General features: G+C 40.2%; 1 protein-coding gene across 1 annotated transcript in view; it reads right to left on the reverse strand.

Moving 5' to 3' along the window:
- Positions 1–24266, reverse strand: part of NCOA6 (nuclear receptor coactivator 6) — a 99046-nt gene that overhangs the window by 68676 nt on the left and 6104 nt on the right. The gene's annotated exons all lie outside the window — the stretch shown is intronic.

Here is a 24266-nt window from a genome sequence, read left to right on the forward strand (position 1 = left end):
ACAAAACAAAACAAAACACACACAAAAACCAGCCCCTCCTCCTGGAACTCCAGGTTATTAAAGTGAATCAAATTAAAAAACAAACAAAAAACAATGCACTTCTTCTAATAGAATTTCAAAATTCATTTTTAAACTTCATAAAGTATAGATTTAGTTTTTCCGACTTTATAGTATCTATAATATCTACATATTTTACTCTTCATTAAATTTTCAGTTTAAGTTCTAAAGTATTCCTTATTATACACACAGAAATTATGTATAAAAAGTGCATAAATTTTTCTGACATGCGTCAGAAAAAATTTCCCACTTAGTAAGATAATATCTATTGCCCTCGCTGGTTTGGCTCAGTGGATAGAGCATCAGCCTGCAGACTGAAGGGTCCTGGGTTCGATTCCAGTTAAGGGCATATGCCCAGGCTGCAGGCTTGATCCCCAGTGGGGAGCATGCAGAAGGCAGCCAATCAATGATTCTTTCTCATCATTGATGTTTCTATCTCTCTCTCCCTCTCCCTTCCTCTCTGAAATCAATAAAAATATTTACATATATATATTTTTAATATATTTTATTGATTTTTTACAGAGAGAAAGGGAGAGGGATAGAGAGTTAGAAACATCGATCAGCTGCCTCCTGCACACCTCCTACTGGGGATGTGCCCGCAACCAAGGTACATGCCCTTGACCGGAATCGAACCCGGGACCTTTCAGTCCACAGGCCGACGCTCTATCCACTGAGCCAAACCGGTTAGGGCAAAAATATATATTTTTTAAAAATATAATATCTATTTACAATATCTTTAACTTTGCTATTATGGTTTTACATTACTGCCAAATACTGATTTTATAATCTCAAAATTTTAGATGAATATATATATATATATATATACATATATATATATATATACTGTGTATTAATAAATTGTTAGAGAAAAAACGATCCCTTAATTATTTTTTAATTCAAGAAAACGCCATTTTTAAGTCTTCATGGAACATTAATAAAAATTAAGCTTCAAGAAAGCCATAAAGAAAATTTCAATAAATCCAAAGAGTATCAATAGGATAGTCAAACTGATGACCAACACTAAAATTATAAATTTAAAATAAAATAAAAAACAAAGGCCTTTCTACCTTAAAACAATAACAAAACCTTGGACTTGGGTTAGAAATAAATAAAAATTGCAAAATTTCTAGAAAACAATAATAAGGAAAATATTACATATTAGAACCTAAAGAATATAACCAAATCAACAAAGAAAACAATTCAGTCATAAATACCTTTATCAAAATAAAATGAAAAAGAAATTAATTAAATATCCACTCAAAAAGTTAGGAGGAAAACTAATAATGTAAACTGAAAGAAAGCAAAATAAAGGAATTAATAAAGATGAAAGCAGAAATTAATGAGAAAGTAGAAAAACATTAGCAGAACCAATAAATTAATCTAAAAATTGGTACATTGGGGGAAAAATAAGTAATACAGTTAAACCACTAATTAATCTAGTGAATAAAAAGGGGGAGGAAATCCTAATATATAAAATCTAATTGCAAATCGACCAAACAGCTGAACAGCGGAACGACCATCTGGACGACCATCTGGATAACCATATGGACGACCATCCGGGACCATACTATGACACCCACTGGCGCCAGACTAGCCAAGGCAGGTGCAATGGGGCTCGGCCATCACCCCATGAACCCTCCTCCTCCCGCCCCCCACAGAGGGAGGCCCAGGCCACTGGCTGCGGCGGGTGGGCGGGGCCTCCCTCTGGGAGAGAAGCCCAGGTCCGGGTGCCAGCAGCCAGAGGGAAGCCAGTCCCGGCAGTGGGGAAGGAAGGCCTACTCTGGCACAAATTTCGTGCATCGGGCGTCTAGTAAGAAATAAGAGCCCTAGTTGGTTTGGCTCAGTGGACAGGGTGTTAGCCTTCGGACTGAAGGGTCCTGGGGTTTGATTCCGGCCAAAGGCACATGCCCGGGTTGCGGGCTCGATCCCCAGTGTGGGGCGTGCAGAAGGCAGCTGATCAATGATTCTCTCTCATCATTGATGTTTCTATCTCTCCCTCTCCCTTCCTCTATGACATCAATAAAAATATATTAAAAAAAAAAAAGGGGGGAAGCCACAGACACAAAGAAAATTAAAAAGACCAAAGAGACTATTTTACTCAGGCTTCTGCTCACATCTGTCTATGTCAACAATTTTCAATGGGTGTGCCGTAAGAATTTTTAAAACATGCAAAACCTGACTACTTAGTCAGGGGCACTGACCTCTTTTCCCTTAGATTGTCAAATAAAAAAAGTGACAACAGCCAACACAACAACAGCTGTCCGATGTGAATGAATAAAAAAATTACACGTTTTTTTGTCAAATCGGCAAAAAAATATATTTTTCGGTATGCTGCAGAATTTTAGTAGTTAGTGTGCCATGAGATGAAAAGGTTGAAAATTGCTGGTTTATGTAAATATGATAATGCCCCCAAAGTGCCATGTACCGAATTAATGGAAACACTATTAACCCTGTAGAGAACAGATTAAGTCTAATGATCTGAAACTGTTACACAGTATACAAAAAGAAAGAAAACTTTCCAATTTTCTTATGAAACAAATATAGTATGAGCATCAAAAGCTGAAACTAACTGCAGACAGAAAGCTACAGATCAATCTCTCCTATATTGCTCAATCTCTCTCACACTGAGGCAAGATTTCTAAATCAATAAGGACACAGGTAATACCTTAATCAATAAAGAAATTTAAAAAAAGATTTCTAAATCAAATTTTAAATAGAATACAAGAGTAGGAGTCAAGATAGTCTCTTCAATAAATGGTGTTGGGAAAATTGGACAGATACATGCAAAAAATGAAACTAGACCATCAACTTACACCATACACAAAAATAAACTCAAAATGGATAAAGAACTTAAATGTAAGATGGGAAACCATAAAAATCTTAGAGCCGTGTTTGGCAAACTGCGGCTCGCGAGCCACATGTGGCTCTTTGGCCCCTTGAGTGTGGCTCTTCCACAAAATACCATGGCCTGGGCGAGTCTGTTTTGAAGAAGTGGCGTTAGAAGAAGTTTAAAAAACTTGGCTCTCAAAAGAAATTTCAATCGTTGTACTGCTGATATTTGGCTCCGTTGACTAATGCGTTTGCCGACCACTGTCTTAGAGGAATCCACAGGCAGCAAAATTTCAGACATATGCTAAAGCAATATCCTCACCCATACAGCTCCTAGGGCAATGGAAACTAAAGAGGAAATAAACAAATGGGACTACATCAAAATAAAAAGCTTCTGCACAGCAAAGGAAACCATCAACAAAACAACAAGAAAGCCCACTGCATGGGAGAACCTATTTGCCAATGTTATCTCTGATAAGTGTTTAATCTCCAACATTTACAGGGAGCTCATACAGCTTAACAAAAGGAAGATAAACAACCCAATCAAAAAAATGGGCAATGGATCTAAATAGATACTTTTCAAAAGAGGACATACAGAAGGCCAAGAGACATATGAAAGTCACTAATTATCCGAGAGATGCAACAAAACAACAATGAGGTACCATCTCACACCTGTCAGAATGGCTATCTTACCTAATAAAAGAGAAACATGCAAATTAACCATCACTCCGCTACGCCCACAGCCAATCAGAGTATGCAAATTAACCCAACAAAGATGGAGGTTAATTTGCATATGCAGGCACAGAGCGGAGTGAAGCCTGCTATGAGGGGAAGGGGGGTGGCGGAGGGAGCTACTGGAGTGGTGCTCCAGACAGAAGCGAGGATGTGCCGGCTCCAGGCGTGTCGGCTCCTGGGAGGCAGGAGGGGGAAACTTGCCGGCTCCCGGCGGGAGCGGGGACTTGCCGGCTCCGGGTGGCCAGGGAGCGGGGACTTGCCGGCTCCCGGGCAGCTGGGAGTGAAGCCAGGGGCCTATTCTTGCACGAATATCATGCAATGGGCCTCTCGTCATCAATAAATCAACAAATGACAAGTGCTGAAGAGAATGTGGAGAAAAAGGTACCCTCGTGCACTGCTGGAGGGAATGCAGACTAGTGCAGCCACTGTGGAGAACAATATGGAATTTCCTCAAAAAAACTAAAAATGGAACTCCCATTTGACCCAGTAATCCCACTCTAGGAATATATCCCAAGAAACTAAAAACACCAATCAGAAAGGATATATGCACCCCTATGTTCATAGCAGCACAATTTACCATAGCTAAGATTTGGAAACAGCCTAAGTGCCCATCAGCAGATGAGTGGATTAAAAAACTGTGGTACATCTGCACAATGGAATACTATGCTGCTATAAAAGGGAAGGAACTCCTACCATTTGCAACAGCATGGATGGACCTGGAGAGCATTATGCAAAGCGAAATAAGTTGGTTGGAGAAAGATAAATATCACATGATCTCACTCATTTGTGGAATATAATGAACAACATAAACTGGTGAACAAAAACAGATCCAGAGACAGAGAAGCATTGATCAGACCATCAAACCTCAGAGGGAAGGTAGGAGAGGGTGAGGATAAGGGGGAGAGATACAAGGACTTATATGTATGCATATAAGCATAACCAATGGACACAGACACTAGGGGGGTGAGGGCATGAGTGGAGGAGTAGGAGGCAATGGGGGGATAAGGAGACATATGTAATACCTTAATCAATAAAGAAAATAAAAATAAATAAATAAAAATAATACAAGAGTATATCAAAGAATAATAATGCACAATGATCAACTCAAGTTTCTTCTAGGAATGCACTGAAGGTGCAGTATTAGAAAACTAAGGGGTAAAGAATCATATGATCATCATCACAGATACTAGACATTTGACACAATTCAACAACCCTTCTTGATCAGAAAAGTAAAACCCGCCCAGCTGGCATGGCTCAGTGGTTAAACAGATGTTAAAAATCATTTGGTGAAACTGTTGAGAAACAGAAGATTCCCACAGTGTCCGAGAATGAGGAGAGAAGGGAGAGATCAGAGAAAACGGAAAATCAGGAGAGAAGGGAGAAATTATTCCATAGATTACTTACTAATTGCAAAAGGAAAATTAGTACCTTTACAATGGGGTTATCTGACAGTTACCAGCTAACCCTAATGATCAAACTCAGCTTCCTGATATGATGTAACCTGAAATGTAACACATCATCTATGATGTATTATTACCAAAAATACCTAACTTAGAGGTAATTAAGTCTTAAAACCCAATTTATCCTTAATAGGAAATTCAGGAGATAGAGAAACAAGAAACATTTCATACAGAAATTTTTACAAGAAAAAAATTACATGAAGTAATTGATTACATGAAGACATATCAAATCTATAATTTGAAACACACTACAACAAAACTGATCTGGTCTCTTCAAAACCCAAAATCTTGGGTGTGATAATGTTATTTGTGATTGTGTACAGAATGCCCTTATTCTTAGCAATGCATGCTGAAGCATTTACGGATAAAGTATCATAATGTCTGCAACTTATTTTCAAAGTATTCAGCAAAGACAGGTAGATAGGTAGATAAATTATGCAAATATAACAAAATATCATCATTGTATGTTTGAAATTTTCATATTAAAAAGTTGGGGCCCTAGCTGGCTTGGCTCAGTGGATAGAGCATCGGCCTGCGGACTGAAGAGTCGTGGGTTTGATTCCGGTCAAGGGCATATGCCTGGGTTGTGGGCTCGATCCCCAGTGGGGGGCGTGCAGGAGACAGCTGAATGGTGGTTCTCTCTCATCATTGATGTTTCTGTCTCTCTCTCCCTCTCCCTTCCTCTCTGAAATCAATAAAAATATATTAAAAAAAAAAAAGTTGGGGCATCTGGCCGGCATGGCTCAGAGGTTGAGCATCAACCTACGAACCAGGAGGTCACAGTTCGATTCCCAGGTCAAAATACATAGGAGTAAAAAGGCAAAATTCAAAAGGGATGACCAGAGTGGCTTAGTTGGTTGAGCGTCGTCCTATGCACCAAGAGGTTGCCGCTTCAATTCCCAGTCAGGGACACATGCCTGGGTGGCGGGCTCCATCCCCAATAGGAAGGCATGCGGGAGGCAGCCAATCAATGGTTCGCTCTTGATGTTCCTATCTCTTTCTCTCTCTCCCTTCCTCTCTCTCTAAAAAATCAATAAAACATATTTTTAAAAATGATATATGCATCCCTATGTGTACTGCAGCATAATTAACAACAGCCAAGATTTGGAAGCAATCTAAGTGTCCATAGATAGACAAGTGGATAAAAAACTGTGATAATGGAATATTACTGGGTCATAAAAAAGAATGAAATCTTGTCATATATGACAACATGGATGGACCTACAGGATATTATGCTAAGTGAAATAAGTCAGAGAGAAAAAGACGAATACCATGTGATTTCACTTATATGTGGAATCTAAAAAATAAAATAAATGAACAAACAAAACAGAAACAAATGCACAGATACAGAGAACAAACTGATGGTCACCAGATGGGAGGGGGTTAGGGGAATAGTGAAAACGGTGAAGAGATTAAGAAGTACAAATTGCCAGTTATAAAAATAGTTATGGGGAGAGAAACGAAGATGGCGGCATAGGTAAACACCTAAACTGCTGCCTTGCACAACAATTTCAAAACTACAACTAAAAGACAAAAAGGACATCATCCAGAACCACAGGAAAGTTGGCTGAGTGGAAATTCTACAACTAGAAGGAAAGAGAAAAACTCACAGAGAATCAGAGGAGCTGCAAAAGGCTGAGCTGGAGGGAACCGGAAGCTCCCGACTGCGCTGAATTCCAGTTCTGGGTGAGAATCTGGGAATCCAGATTCATTGGGGGAGAAACTGGACTGTCTGGCAGCGGGCGAAACTTGAGGGCGGTTTTCTCTCAGAGATGCTTGCAGTGATTACCGAGGGACACTGAGACCCAGGGGCCTCATAGGGCAGGGCTGACAGGAAGCCAAGACTGTCTGCTCAGCCCTGAGACTCCACCCCATCCAAGCTGAGCACAGAGGCTTTTGCAATTTTCCAAGTCTTGTCCCATAAGGCTGTCTCCAGCACAGAAGTTCTCCTGGAGTAGACACAGCTGATTCTCACAGCCAACTGGCCTGGAGGTCAATTCCTTCTAGTGATATCAACAACAATCAAGACTTAACTACAACAAGGCTGTAAACACAATCCACAAAGGGGTGCACCAACAGTGTCCACCTCAGGTAACTGGGAAGGCTGAGCCACTGTACCCTATAGGACACCTACCACACAAAGCTACCCTACCAACTCAGGGAAGCAGCAAAAATGCGGAGACAAAGAAACAGATCACAAACGAAAGAAATGGAGGAAAACAAATGACTGGATATAGAGTTCAAAATCACGGTTATAAGGTTTTTCAAGAATTTCCTAGAAAAGGCCGATAAATTTAGCGAGACCCTCGAGGATATGAAAAAGGACCAACTAGAAATTAAACAGGCCAAAACCGGTTTGGCTCGGTGGATAGAGCGTCGGCCTGCGGACTGAAGGGTCCTGGGTTCGATTCCGGCATGTACCTTGGTTGCAGGCACATCCCCAGTAGGGGGTGTGCAGGAGGCAGCTGATCGATGTTTCTCTCTCATCGATGTTTCTATCTCTCTCTCCCTCTCCCTTCCTCTCTGAAATCAATCCTATCTAATAAAAGAGTAGTATGCAAATTAACCATCACTCCACTACACCACAAGCCATGCCCACCAGCCAATCAGGAGTGAGTATGCAAATTAACCCAACCAAGATGGCTGTGGCCACAGAGCGAGCAGGAGGCTTGGGTTTCCCCAGCAATGGAGAAAGCAAAGCTTTCTGCACACCCTGGCCAGCCCAGGCCTCCACTCAAGGCTACAAAGTTTCAATTATAGAAGATAAATAAATCCCAGATACCAGGGCCTCCGCTTGGGTCACTGGGGGGCGTGGCCGGCCTGCAAACCACCACAGGCCCCTGGCCCAGGCCGCCCCATGCCCCAAGGGAACCCCCACCCTGATCCAGGACACCCTTCAGGGCAAACCAGCTGGCCCCCACCCGTGCACAAGGCCTCTATCCTATCTAATAAAAGAGTAATATGCAAATTGACCATCACTCCAACACACAAGATGGCTGCCTCCATGTGGTCAAAGATGGATGCCCCCATGTGGACACAAGATGGCCACCACAAGATGGTCAGCAGGGAGGGCAGTTGGGAGGGACCAGGCCTGCAAGGGAGGGCAGTTGGGGGCGATCAAGCCAGCAGAGGAAGGAAGTTGGGGTCGACCAGGCCTGCAGGGAAGGGCAGTTGGGGGGGGGACCCAGGCCTGCAGGGGAGGGCTGTTAAGGGCAAACAGGCTGGCAGGGGAGCAGTTAGGTATCAATCAGGCTGGCAGGGGAGTGGTTAGGGGGGGATCAGGCTGGCAGGCAGAAGCGGTTAGGGGCAATCTGGAAGGCAAGCAGGTGAGCAGTTGGGAGCCAGCAGTCCTGGATTGTGAGAGGGATCCCAGATTGAAGAAGGTGCAGGCTGGGCTGAGGGGTACCCCTCCCCCCGCATGCATGAATTTCATGCACTGGGCCTCTAGTAAAAATATATTTAAAAAACAACAACACAGGTGAATGGATAAACAAACATGTTATATCCATACAACAAAGCAATACCGGTACTTAGCATTAAAAGGGAATGAACTACTACTGCTACATTCAACAACATGGATAAATATAAAAATCATTATACTGAGTGAAAGCTAGCACGAAAGAAAATATAATGTATGAATGCATTCATATAAAATTCTAAAAAATGGGGGCGCTGGAGGGACAGATTGAAAATCAAGAGTATAAAAACTTTTTAGGGAATTAGAAATTTTCTGTACTTGATGTGGTGATTGTTTCAGAAGAAGTACTATAAACTAATAAATACATTATTAAAACTCATCACCAAAGAATACATGCACCCCTATGTTCATTGCAGCGCTATTTATTTATTTATTTATTTATGATATGTGATTAAATGATTTCTCTGACTCCAGGGTTAAAATACAGAAACCAAAACTAGACATAATTCTAACTCTGTAAGAGTCACTCCAATAGCAATGCAGCTGTCTAAAACATTTTCCTATGTATAAGTATCTATTATTTGTGTAACTTTTAAACTTTAAAATAAAAGTACTACATTTATGAGTAAAAAAAAAACAAAACCCATGCATGTAGTTTACTGTATGTAAATTATGCCTCATTAAGTTGACCAAAAAAAAAAAATCACCTCTTTCTCAGGATTTTTTTAACTACATTTAATGCAGCTGATTCCATTATTCTACCTTATCCCTTAAACAGTATTCTACAGATAAATTACCTAAACTGCAGAGAAACCAGGACTTCTTGAATTCTACAGTAGTTAAAACTTACAGAACATTATTATGTGTCAGGCATTGCTCTGAGTGCTTTGCATTATTAACTCAATTATTCCCCATGGAATAGATCCTGTAACCCCCATTTTACAAATGAGGAAGCCGAGGTACAGAGAACAAACTTGCTTAAGCTAATAAGTGACAGAGCCAACATCACCCCACTCTGTATCTCAGACCACTCAAGTATTGGGTAAAGCATACTTTCAGCTCACTAGAGACTGATAGGTTCATTCACTCATTCAACAAATTACTTAAGCATGCAATTTATACTAGGTATTATTCTAAAAGCTCAAGATATAATGGTGAAGAAAATTAAAGACATGGTACTTGGTTTTATGAAGCTTAAATTCTAGTAAAAACTTAGGTTTCAAGCCCAGGATTCTAGCCCAGCCAGCATGGCTAAGTGGGTGAGCGTCGATCTATGAACCAGGAAGTCACAGTTCGATTCTCAGTCAGGGCACATGCCAGGGGTTGCGAGCTTGATCCCCAGTGTGGGATGTGCAGGAGGCAGCCGATCAATGATTCTCTCTCATCATTGATGTTTCTAACTCTCTCCCTCTCCCTTCCTTTCTGAAATCAATACAAAATATATTTTTATAAAAAAGATTTCAAGTGCAGGATTCTTAATTATTTATCTAAATATTTATGAAAAAAAAAGTTAAGTTGCATAGTGGCCAGATTTGCTTTAACAAGCTAGAGCAGAGGTCCCAAACCTGTCTGCACTCTAGAATCACCTAAGTAACTTTTATTTCATGTTTTAAATTTAATGTTTTTAATATATTTTATTGATTTTTTACAGAGAGGAAGAGAGAGGGATAGAGAGTTAGAAGCATCAATGAGCGAGAAACATCCATCAGCTGCTTCCTACACATCTCCTACTGGGGTTGTGCCCGTAACCCAGGTACATGCCCTTGACCGGAATCGAACCCAGGACCTTTCAGTCCGCAGGCCGATGCTCCATCCACTGAGCCAAACCAGTTAGGGCACCTAAGCATCTTTTAAAAATTCCAAAGCTCAGGCCATACTCCCAGGCCAACTAAAGAACAAAATCCCAAAGAAGTTGGGTGTGGGAAGGAAGGGAGACAAAGGCATAAGTAATTTGCAGAGCTCCATCAAGTGACTGGAATGTGAAGAGAAGTTTGGGAAATCACTGAGCTAGAGTTTTTATGTCTGATTAATGATAAAGTTCATTCATGGTGATGAGAGAAGTAGATGAGTGAAAAACAAAACAAAACAAAAACTGATAATATACACTTGGCTCTTCTCTGAATCAAAGACTTGCAAGATAGCTTTGATTTTTTTCCAATGTTATCAATTCTGAGAGTATCAGAAAGAGGACCAAATAAATATTTTCCTTCTTGGATTTATCCATGCCTTCAATCCCCTCCAGAATCATAGACAATTAAGATATTTAACTTTTCATCTTTCCTTGGTACTTTCCATGTAGCCAATAAAGAACTCTTCCATACTGCTTATTTCCAACAGAACAGAAAAAGACATGACTCAACTGCTTTTCTATTATGTAGATTTTTAAAAATTTATTTCTTTATTGATTTCAGAGAGGAAGGGAGAAGGAGAGTGATTGAAACATCAATGATGAGAGAGAATCATTGATTGGCTGCCTTCTGCACACCCCTACTGGGGATCGAGCCCGCAACCCAGGCATGTGCCCTTGGCCGGATTTGAACCTGGGACCCTTCAGTCTGCAGACTGCCACTCTATCCACTGAGCCAAGCCGGCCAGAGCGTATTATGCAGATTTTAACTCAGTCACTTTGGGTCCAACCCATAGGCCAAATGCAGCTTGCCAAAGTAAAATAATCTACAGACATTGAGATCAAAATGCCTTCTTTTTAAAAAGTCTATTTCTAATTTAATCCTTTGTTTAAGTAGAAATCAAGTCTTTTATAAATCAAACTTCATAGAATCAACACACCTGTGTAAGAACTCTGACCACTCTCAGAAAAGATAGAGGTTCAGTAGGACCCCTCTCCATTCTATCCAGGACCTAGACAGAAAGGAAAAAAGGGCAAACAGGAAGAGATACATCAGAAGAAGACTATATAAGCCCCATAAACCTCTTCAAAGTAAAATTTTCGCGATTGCCCAAATTTGTTCTCTCTACCAGTTTCTGCTAATTTCACTCTAGAAGGAGTTGTAAAAGGCATGAGGTCACTTATAGTCTCAAGTCCAGGGTTTTGTTTAACAATGAAAGCTTATCATAATCACCGAGGGATACTTTTCAAAATACATCAGTAGTGATTACAATAGGGTACATTTATAATTCAACATACTTATGATTTGTGCACTTCACATTGTGTATGTAACATTTCAATTAACAAATATTTTAAAACCAATACATTTGTCCTGAGGAGAACCCCTGAAGGATTCTAATTAAGTGGGAGCAGAAACAGAGTCCCCCAGAGGTTACATGATTTGTCCTATGGCATACATATAATTAGCTACAGACTTAAGTCTTTCTTGACACTTTCCTGCTCTTTCTGTTGTAAAACTATACATATGCTGATTATACTTTTTAATTTAACATTTACTTATATTCTGAAAAAACTTTATTACCTATGACAACTGTAAAAAACAAACAAGCACACAAATAAATAGAAACATAGATGTCCTGGGTTCACAACTGCTGCACCATTCATATAAGGAAATTAAATAAAGCCAAATGCCCAGGGAAACATTTCCTAACTTCGATATCCACTTTGTAAAATGTTTTCAGCCCTGGACAGTTTGGTTCAGTGGTTGGAGGATCGGCCTGTGGACTGAAGGGTCATGGGTTTGATTCCTGGTCAAGGGCATGTACCTCAGTTGTGGGTTTGATGTCAGGGTGTGTGCAGGAGGCAGCCAGCCAGTCTATGTGTCTCTCTGACACGGATGTTTCTCTCTCTCTCTTTTCCCCACCCCACTCTTTCTCAAAAGATCAATGGAAAAAAATATCCTCAGGTGAGGATTAAAAATAAATAAAAATGTTTTCAGGTCTTGCTGGTGTGGCTCAGTTGGTTGGGCGTTGTCCGTGCACCAAAAAGTTGCCATTTGATTTCCTGGTCAGGGCACATGGCTGGTAGCAGGCTCGATCCTGGTAGGGGGCCTGCAGGAGACAGCTGATCTCGATGGTTTGCCTCACATCAGTATTTCTCTCTCTCTCCCTTCCTCTCTCTTTAAAAACCAATAAAAATATTTTTTAAAAGGTTTTCATACAAATGTCAAATTATTAGTTATAAAATCAACTGGGTATGTCTTGAGAATATATTAGAATTATTTATGATAATAAAACACAGCCCTGGCTTGTTTGGCTCAGTGGATAGAGCATTGGCCTTCGGACTTAAGGGTCCCAGGGTTCCATTCTGATCAAGGACACATGCCCAGGTTGCGGGCTCAATTCCCAGTAGGGGGCATGCAAGAGGCAGCCAATCAATTATTCTCTCTCATCATTGATGCTTCTATCTTTCCCTCTCCCTCCCTCTCCGAAATTAGTAAAAATATATTATAAAAATAAATAAAACACAGGTAACAGAATAGAAAAAGAGCTAGGCTGAGCATGGCAGAATGCACCATGAGTTCTAGTCATGATCTTCCCATAAAGCTGTTGCATGATTTTGGGCAGGACACAATTTCTGTGGGCCTAAGATTCCTAAATTATAAAATGAGAGGATGAATTACTAAGCTCAAACTAAATAGAATCTCAGGTTCCTTCTAGCTTTATGAAAACTCAAGAACTATTTATTAAGAATGTTAATTATTATTCTATATGCTTTCACTTTAACAAATGAATATCTCTATTCAAGTATTTTAAGTATGTAGCTTTGTAAAATAAGAATCCTAGAATTCCTACATTTTCTGCCTTATAAACCTAAATCTGGATATTATACTTATAGTACTTAAGAAATTAAGTTGGCCTTTTATAACCACACTAGTGCCCCGGTGCATGGATTCGTGCACATTCAAAGGAAATTAATTAGAAGATGGCTGGCGGGGTGGGACTGGGTGAGATGGGCCAGACACGCCCTGGAGTCAATCTCCCGCAGCCCCTTCCCAACCGGCTGCACCTGGGGTGGCACTGGGGCTCAAAGGTCATCTGCAGAGTGAGCGGGGTCTCTCCGGCAGGTGGGGTCCCTCAGCCTGGGCTGCGGGGATTGGGCTGAAACTGGCTCTCCAACACCCCTGAGGGGTCCCGGATAGCAAGAGGGTGGTTCTCGGGTGACGCACCCTGGAATCAGGCTCCCTCCTCTCTGGTTCCCAGGTGCTGATGTCACCCGAGAACCGCTGCTGTCAAGTCACCGCAGCTTGGCAGCTCCTGTGTTGAGCATCTGCCCCCTGGTGGTCAGTGCACGTCATACCTACTGGCCGGTTGGATGGTTGCTTAGCCTTTTATATATATACACTAGAGGCCCGGTGCACATACTCGTGCACCAGTGGGGTCCCTTGGCCTGGCCTGTGGGATTGGGCTGAAACCGGCTCTCCAACATTCCCTAAGGGGTCCTAGATTGCAAAAGGGTGCAGACCAGGCCGAGGGACCCCACCGGTGCACAATCAGGGCCGGGGAGAAACGGAGGAGGGTGGCCAGCTGGGGAGGGACCGCGGGAGGGCTCCAGGACGTGTCTGGCCCATCTTACTCAGTCTCGATCGCTCGAACCCCAGAAACAAGCTAACTTACTGATCAGAAAATCTGCTTCCTGGTGGTCAGTGCACGTCATAGTGACTGGTTGGCCAGTCGACTGTCTGCCCCCTGGTGGTCAGTGCACATCATAGCGAGTGGTTGAGTTGCCTTAGCATATCATTAGCATATCACGTTTTGATTGGTTGAACGACCAACCAACCGACTGGACACTTAGCATATTAGGCTTTTATTATATAGGATTGCCTTAAATGTTTCAGGATAATTTATAAGGCATTTAAAAAGTATCTAAATAAACAGCTAACTATGAACTGTCCAAGACAATCTGCCATAGCACAGCTTTGTAAGATCCTATCCCATCATCCTTTCACCCTCTTGTGAGGTTCTTATGAATATAAAATTATACATGCTTCCTGTTTCCAAGTCCAGGGCCGCAAGGGAAAATTTATGCAAACTTTTAGCCAAATTATAAAAATTTAGTTCCCTGAAAGGATCAACAAAATGCCTGTCAAGGACATTGGCATTTCAATACTGTAACAACACTGGTTTGCTCTTGGTAGGAATAACAGACAATTTAAGAGATTAGGGAATATTAACATTAACTCTTAAAACTTCAATCCTAACATTTTAGTATAAGAAACAAAAGATAAATTAGTGAAGTATAAAATTTTATTTTTTATGTTTTTATTGATTTTAGAGCAAGAGGAAGAGAGAGGAATAGAGACAAAAACACAGATGCAAAACACTGATTGGCTGCCTCCTGCACACGCCTACTGGGGACCAAGCCTGCAACCCAGGCATGTGCCCTGACCCGAAATCAAACTGTGACCTCTTGGTTCATGGGTCAATGCTCAATCACTGAGCCACACCTGCTGGGCTGAAATATAAAATTTTTATTCCTAAAACTAGCACTCATCCTAACACAGATATCCTATATAATAAAAGCATAGCATGCAAATTGTCCCCTTGACCAGGAGTTCGTCTGGGAGTTCGACCAGGCGGTGGGGCTGGCTGGGGGAAGAGAGGGAGGTCCCGGCCGGCAGCCAGCAACTGCTAGGGACCCTACCAGTGCCCGAATTTTGTGCACTGGGCCTCTAGTAGCTAATAATTTAATCATGCACACCGTAAACCAGAAGAATAAATCAGAGGCTCAGTGAGATTTTTCCTGTCTTGTTAGATACCACAGTAAGTGGATAAAGTAAAATTTAGGGAAAGACTACTTCATACATCATGTTCTAATTATGAATACCACCATGTTAAAACTATAATACAAAAAATAACACGTTTGGAGAATCAGTCTTTTAATCCATGCTCTAAATATACAAATGACATTGAAAAGTTGACCAAATCCTACAATCTAGGACCTAATAAAAATTCTCTAAAAATAACCTGACAAGAATTTGAGCACAGTAAGAACCAGAGAGACCTTGGTAATAATCTGGTCCAATACCCTTATGGAATGGATGAAAAAGTAAAGCTTGAGTCAACAATTTATTCAAAGCTTCTTAGTAGTAGGGAAACTTCCTATGTGACACTTCTTTACAAGTGAAATACTTCATTTTGAAAGAACTAGGAAAGTAGCCCTCGCAGGGATGGCTCACTGATAGAACCTACATAAATGGAATATTATGTAGTTGGAACAAGGAATTAGTTATCTATTCCATGATAAAAAAGAAAATATGTGATATCATAAAAAGTAAAAAAATAGAAGTTATAGAACAATGTATATGGTATCATGATAATCTTATAAAATAAGAGAAGATGAATCTGTAGGTATATGTGTTTCTACTAACATAGAGAAAATTATGGAATACTAGGCTATTTCACTTGAGTAGCTTAGAGGAGAGGAACTGGAGATTTTGAGTTTTTCTTCATGTACCTCAAATGATGTTTTGCTTGTTTCAATTCGCCTATACAACTTTCGTGGTTTGAAAGGAAAATCCTATTTGAGCATAACAACGAAAAAAGAAACGAAGTAAGAAAAAAAATCTATAATAGGAATGACTGAAAAATAATTAGTTAAAAGTGATAAAGAATTGGTGTATAGGCTCTGGCCGGGTAGTTCAATTGGTTGGAGCATCGTCCCAATATGCCAAGGGTTCGATACCAGGTCAGGCCCCATGCAAGACTCAACCAATGAATGTATAAGTGTAACAAGTAAGTGCACAAATGGATCTCTCTCTCTCTCTCCCTTAAAATCAATACATAAAATAAAATTTAAAAAATAATTGATGTATATAAAAAACAGCCAAATGAAATACTCCAAGGAATAAAATTAAATTCTGGGTGCTCTGTGTGTGGGGATGTAAAACAGCTTTTATGATTTAAGACTTACTTCCATTTCAAAATAAAAATAAGAGAAGTTTGTGTGCTTTTTTTAATCCTCATCCGAGGATATGTTTCTATGGATTCTTAGAGAGAAAGAAGGGAGAAAAAAACATGATAGAGAAATATCGATGGGTTGCCTCCTATACCCACCTGACTGGGAATAAAATCTGCAACCTTTTGGTGCACAGGACAACATTCCAACTAACTGAAACACCTAGCCAGAGCAAAAGAAGTTTTTGATTCAAGAGCTTTGTTTTTGTTTTGTTTTTTTGTTTAATATATTTTTGTTGATTTCAGAGGAAGGGAGAGGGAGAGAGAGAGAAACCTCAGTGATGAAAGAGAATCATTGATCAGCTGCCTCCTGCACACCCCTCACTGTGCCCTTGACTGGAATCGAACTTGGGATCCTTCAGTCCACAGGCTGACGCTCTGTCCACTGAGCCAAACCAGCTAGGTTGTCAAGAGCTTTGTTTCTTAGGTTTGTCTACTTAGAATTTTTTTTTTTTAAAAAGCAAACATGATTCATCACAAGATCCTGTCAAAGAAATGCCCTATTATCTATTTACAACCTGTATCTCTCTTTTTTTGGTTAAATTACATTTCATTTTAGCTATATTTTGAAACTTGGAATTTGTCTTTTATAATAATGCATCATTTTTTGTTATACTGAATAAAATTTGTAAATGCATAGTACAAACTTAAAAGGAAAATAACAATAAATAAACAAACAAACAAATAAAAGGAAAACACCATATCAACACTGAACAAATGGTCAAATAATATGAAAATTAGATAAAACAAGATTGAAAAAATGGTTATCATTGATAAAAATAAAAAACATATTTGGTCCTTGCCAGTTTGGCTCAGTGGTCCATGGACTGAAGGGTCTCGGGTTTGATTCTAGTCAAGGCCAAGTACCTCAGTTGCAATTCGATCCCAGTAGGGGCGCATGCGGGAGGCAACCAACTGATGTCTCTCTCACATCAATATTTCTCTCTCTCTCTCTCTCTCTCTCTCTCTCTCTCTCTCTCTCTCTCTCTCTCTCTCCCTCCCTCCCTCCCTCCCTCCCCCCCCCTCCCCCCCTCCTTCCATTCTCTCTAAAAATGAATGGAAAATATCCTCAGGTGAGGATTTAAAGAAACAAAACAAACATATATGCTAGTCACAAAAGAAAATAAATGCAACTTCACAACGGAGAGATCTGGCAGTCACAACTTGAACCCTGTGATTTATGTACCTGGTGATATTGCGCAATATGAAGAATATTAATTATTTTTGCCAAAATGTTTAGCTAGAATATAATCAAGTTTTTAAATCTAACCAATTCCTTAAAATCAAACCAAGTCCTTAAACCTTTCAGTTTAGGGAAATACAAGGAATAAAGGAGCAAGTTAAATGCCACAAAGGAAACAGATAAATCCAGAATATGGCACATTCAACAAGAAAACTGCTCTGATCTCAACAAATCAATGCCATGGGGAAAAAAGGTGAGGGAGCAGACAAAGGGGAATTGTTACAAGTTTTAAAAAAAAAAACTACAAAAATAATAACATGCAAATGAAATGCACAGTACCTAGTTTTATTTTTTGTTGAGAGAGAAACATGATTGGTTTGTGAGAGAGACACATCGATTGGTTGCCTTCCACATGGTTGGGGATCATACCTGCAACCCAGGTACATGCCCCTGACCTGGAATCAAACCGGTGACCCTTTGGTGCGAGGGCCAATGCTCTAACCACTGAGCCCCCGGCCAGGGTGCACAGTCCTTAATTTGATTCCACTTTGAACATTTTGGAGACAATTGGAGAAACTACTCTGGCTTTATCTCCCCATAGCTCTTCAACACACCAGCAAACCACACTTCTCACTATTTCATTTCCTAAATATTCCTTATACTTTTCTATGTCCATCATTCCCTTTGGTTCTTCTCTCTTTAACTCAACTTGTTGAAATCTTACCCTTCCTTTTATTTAGTAAGTTTTAATTTAATACCTCTTTATCATGTCACCTGTTAATAGTTAAATTTTGTTCCCCCAAAAGATATCCTATATAATAAAGAGCTAATATGCAAATGGTCGTAACATCATAAGGCTGTCAAGCCTTCATGCCTCAGACACTCAACATTGGAGAGAGAGTAATGGGGACCAGCCAGGCACAAATGAGCTCGCGAGAGAGGTGGGGACCAGCCAGGCTGCAGCCCGGGAAAGGGACAAGTCGCCCACTCCGCGGTCCTGGGCGCCAGCGGCTGGGGCTGTGCCTGTGGCCCAGGAGAGAAACAAGCCTCCCACCACACGATCCTGGGTACCAGTGGCTGTGGCCTGGGCAAAGTCGCCCGCCCACGGTCCCCTGTGGCTGCAGCCGGCCCAGGCAAAGCTGGCCGAGGTCCTGGGTGCCTGCGGCGGGCCAGAGGAGGGAATCCTGGATCCCGGGTGTGGGGCAAGGCAGAGGCGGTTAGGGGCGATCAGGCTATCAGGGGAGCAGTTAGGGGCAATCAGGCTGGTAGGGGAGCAGTTAGAGGCGATCAGGCAGGCAGGCAGAGATGGTTAGGGGCCATCAGGCAGGCAGGCAGGCAGGCAGAAGGGTTAGGAGCCAGTGGTCCTGGATTGCAAGAGGCAGTCGGACATCCCCCGAGGGGTGCCGGATTGGAGAGGGTGCAGGCTGGGCTGAGGGACTCTCCACCCCCAGTAACACAGAATGTGACCTGACTTGGAAACAGGGTTACTGCAGGTGTAATTAGTTAAGAAGAGGTCATATTGGAGTAGAGTAGGTCCTTAATCCAATTATGACTGGTGTCTCTCTATAAGAAGAGGGAAATTTAGAGACATACAGGGAGAATGCCATGTGACAATAGAAGTAGAGAGTGAAGTGATGCAGCTGTAAACCAAGAAACACCAAGAACTGATAGAAGCTAGGAAGAGGCAAGGAAGAAAGGATTCTACTCAGTCTCAGAGGGAACATAGCCTTGCTGACGCCCTGAATTCAGGTTCTAGTTTCAAGAAATATCAGAGAAGCCAAAACCGGTTTGGCTCAGTGGATAAAGCGTCGGCCTGCAGACTGAAAGGTCCCAGGTTCGATTCCGGTCAAGGGCATGTACTTTGGTTGCGGGCCCATCCCCAGTGGGGGGTGTGCAGGAGGCAGCTGATCGATGTTTCTCTCTCATCGATGTTTCTAGCTCTCTATCCCTCTACCTTCCTCTATGTAAAAAATCAATAAAATATATTAAATATATATATATATCAGAGAATAGGCCCTGGCCAAATAGCTCAGTTGGTCAGAGCATCATCCTGACATGCCAAGGTTGTGGGTTTGCTCCCCAGTCAGGGCACATACAGGAATCAACTAATGAATACATAAATAAGTGGAACAACAACTCAATGTTTCTTTCTCTAAAAATCAATTTTAAAAAAAGAGTATGTTTAAAAAAAAACAAAAAACAAAGAGAACTGTCGAGAATAAATTATTATTTTAAGTTACCCACCTTATGACTACACTTGGGAAAGTAATACACCACCTTTTCCATAAAGTCTTTCCTGATCCTACAAATTGAAATTTTCTCACTCTCTCTCTCTCTCTTCTGAATTCCCACAGCACTTACTATATCATTTGAGTCATGCTTTCTCCTGGTTTTTAATTTATGTTCACATCACTTCCCCAGATGAATGAGTTTACTGGAAGGCAGAAACTAGTTACTCATCAACTGTATACATCTCTCAATGCTGATAAGCAGTTGACATATACTGACTATACTAATCACATTTTTCTCCACACTTATTCTAATCTCAATGCTTTTGAAGGAGTCATCTCCTCATACACTGAAGAGTTAAACACAACCTAAAATAACTAAAGGCTCAATTTTCTTTAGGATCATTCCTAGATTCAAGTTTACTTATATTAGTTATATCAATACTAGTGGCCTGGTGCACAAAATTCGTGCACATTAAAAGGGAATTAATTAGAGGAAATATTTTAATATTGCTATTTTCCCTTTCTCTATAATAGAAGTGTCAGAGATGAAAGAAAATTAGTAAAATGTATATGAAAATCTCCCTCCTATCAGAGTCTGGAGCGCACTGCGGGACCTAGAGTCAAGTCCTGACCCACCACCTGCACACACTTTGATAACGCAAATGGTTTGAATTTTTTTAAGTCTATATTTTATAAAAGAGACAATCTTACTTCCACATAACATTTAAAATTATAGCAAGGGACTTAACCTAACAAATAATTTCCCTCAGTAAAATCCAAAACAGGAATGTGATTCACAAATTGGCAACTATTTCTTCCTGTGAGAGACAGCTGCTGTCTGATCTCTAGAAAATGTACATAAATGATACTATGGAAATATTAGTTCTATATTCAATGGTTCAAAATCAGTAAAGGAGCTGGTTAATGGGAACTCCTGTTGCCTCCTTGTGTGTATATGCGGGGGAGAGGGGAAGGATTTGCAACTGCTTAATACTAAATACAAACCCAAATACCTATTTGAAGTATAAATACCCTCTGAATTTGGTGATCATTAACATTATTAACTGACATTGTTTTTCCCCCAGCTTTATTGAGGTATAATGAACATAAGTTGTATAAGTTTAAGGTATATGACAAGATGGATACATGTATACACTGAAAAATAAATAACAAATATAACAATAAGGTTAGTTAACACGTGCATCACCTCACATAATTACCTTTTTTTGTATGTGTTGAGAACATTTAAGATCTCTCTTGGCAACTTTCAAGTTTATAATACAGTATTGTTAGCCCTAGTCACCATGCTGAACATTAAATTCCTAGAACATTTTCATCTTATAACTGGAAGTTTGTACCCTTTGATCAACATCTCAACTTCCTCCGCCTCCCAGCCCCTAGCAACGACCATTCTACTCTTTGTTTCTATGAGTACAGCTTTTTAACTGACATAGCTAATATTAATTCATCATTAATAGTTTAACTGACATAGAATATACAATTCTTCACAAGTTAAAAAGATGTGGTTCTATTTTTGCTTTATAGGATTTATATATAAAATATAGCTTATCACCTAGGGCTGCATTACTTCCTCCAACAAAGTCATAGTATTCTCTTTATGTATACAGGCAGTCCTCGGGTTACATCGGACTCGACATATGTCATTTCGTGGTTACATCTCCATCTCCCATTTATTTATTAAAAAAAAAAGTTCCATCATTTCAACATATGTACATATGTGCTTTATGTTTTTTGTTATTTATTTACCACAAGTAAAGGTCAGGAATTGTTATCTTTCTTTAAAATTTTTTTTGCTGTTTCACTTCATTACTGCTGTGTACGTGCTCCATGTGAGTGACGTAGGTGCTTATGTAGGTGGGTTCCAACTTATGGCGAAAATCACGTTACGTCGCGCCGTAGGAACAGATCTCTGACATAACCCGAGGACCTACTGTATACTAGAGGCCTGATGCACGAAATTTGTGCAAGGGGCTCAGCCCTCGCAGCCACGGTGGCTTGTCTCAGCCCTTGCAGCCCCAGCTTCGTCCGGAAGGTCGTCCTGAAGGACGTCCGGAAGGTTGTTCGGCTGTCCAGTCTAATCAGCATATTACGCTTTTATTATTACAGATTTATATATACCTCTGTTTGTTTATTAACTCACAAATGTTTATTGAACCCGTGGGCAGCCACTTTGTCTTTTTAGAATAAGGCGAGGTACAAAAACATTAAAATTTTAAAAAATAAATAAATGTGCCAGACAACACACTAGGGAGACATTAGGGCCACAGGGCAGGGAAGGAGGATGGAACAGACACAGGCCCAGCCCGCAAGGAGCACCCAATCTAGTGAGGAGCAAGAGATCAAACTAGTTCTGTATCTACACTTCAAGACCAGGCTTACTTTCCTAATGTACAGTTTTAATTATGTCATCATATGGCTAAAAACTTTTGTTGACTCCTCATTATTTAGTCAATCAAGTCCAAATTTCCCTGCTTAGAAATAAAAAGGATTCAAAGCCTTCCATGATTCAGTTGCATAGTATGTCGAGGCTAAGAGTATAAGCTTTGTACTGCCTGGACTCTCCATCAATTGTTAGCTCTATTCCTCAGTCTCTTTACCTGTAAAAAAGAGGATTACAAACAGTGCCTGCCTCACAGGGTTGTTGTGAGGTTTAAATGAAATACAGTAAAACCTCAATATAACAAACTAATTCGTGTGAGGGGGTGTCCATTAAAGACAAAATTCTGTTATATAACAAAGATTTCCCAAATGCATATGTTAAAAAAATTGACAAATTAGTTTACCTGTTTTTACTTATATAGACACATTTGTGTAATTAAAATGATGTATGAAAAGTTTAATTTCACAGAAGCTTTCTATATGTATTACAGTAATTTTATATTTAGTAAATGCATGCATTATGAATATGTCTAGTACATGCATGCATTCCCCAGTCACAGAGAGTAAACAAGTGCACATGGCTGGGGCGTGGCTTAGTGCAGGTGAGAACTACTGCAAAGTCACACCAGGCGACAACAATTATCGTGATGGAGGCTTTGTGATCACATGCTAATAGTTGTTTAGGCTGTGACTCCTCAATTTAAATATGTAGACTATAGTTGTAGTTACCTAATATTTATGTCGGTGAAATTACTACAGTGTTTTTTCCAACATATGCCTATTTGCTAAAATTTGTTAAAAATAACAGTGAATTAATAACAAAAAAATAACCTTTTAATTTAATTATAAGAAAATCTTAGTTAAAAACATTTAAAAATTAACAAGGTGTTAATTTTCATTTATGACATACAGACCGGAACTTTGTCCATTAAATCCGAAGTCCATTAAATTCGAAGTCTGCAAAATTGAGAGTTTACTCTACTAACTTATAAAATGCTTGGCACACTATCTGGCAAATAGTATACATGCAAAAAATGTGAGCTACTATTATTACTGCTGGTTTTGTTCAATCTCCATTTCCAGCCTTAACTCTATCAGCAGCCCTGTTATAATCTTGTTCTCCAGCCAAACTGGACTCTGCTATCTCTTAAACACCCATATCTCTATAATCATGCTTTCACTCACCCTGCAAAAAACTGCCTCATCTCCAAGTATTATGAACTTAACCATTCCTGGCAACTCCACTCAAAGGCTACCTCTTTCAGGTACCATTCTCCAATATCTCAGGTCCATCACACATTACATATAACGCACATGACACTTAAACCTTGGCTAGACTCATCTTCATATCCTATAGAATTCTAGCCAAATGTATATGATAGGGTTCAATAAATGTTTGACAAATGAATGAATTCCTATATTTCCTCTCTCTCATCCAACTGCTCTCTTGGAAAACAGCTCTACATCACAAGTTAAAAAAACAAAATAAAACTACTCTTCTGTAGTATTTCATAAAGCTGGCCAGCTACTTTTCTTTTCTATCATCAAAGTGGTAATTTCTTTTTTTTTTAATGTTTTATTGTTGAAAGTATTACATATGTCTCCTCTTCTCCCCATTGACCTCTCCCCTCCCACTCCCACCACTGCACCGCGCCCCCTCCCTCACCCGCAGCACATACCCTCATCCCCTTACTGTCTGTATCCATTGGTTATGCACATGCATACAAGTCCTTTGGTTGATCTCTTACCCACCCCCACCCCCCGACTTCCCTCTGAGGTTTGTCGGTCTGTTCAATGCTTGTCTCTGTATCTATTTTTGTTCATCAGTTTATGTTATCAATGTGGTAATTTCTAATGTACCCAGCATATAGATGCCTAAATATTCAGTGATTTGAACTAAATTTCATTTCATCTTTTAATATCAATTATCATTTTACTCATTATGATCAAGTATGAATCAGTCTTTTTAGTTATTACCTGCCTACAAACTCATCTGTCAATTTCTGGCCATCTTGACCCTATCCCAGTTTGTCATTTATTGATTTAGGAGAGAGATTTTTTTGTTGTTAATCCTCACCCTAGGATATTTC

The sequence above is a fragment of the Eptesicus fuscus genome, chromosome 12 (genome assembly GCF_027574615.1).
Source record: "Eptesicus fuscus isolate TK198812 chromosome 12, DD_ASM_mEF_20220401, whole genome shotgun sequence".
In the NCBI taxonomy this organism is placed as follows: domain Eukaryota; kingdom Metazoa; phylum Chordata; class Mammalia; order Chiroptera; family Vespertilionidae; genus Eptesicus; species Eptesicus fuscus.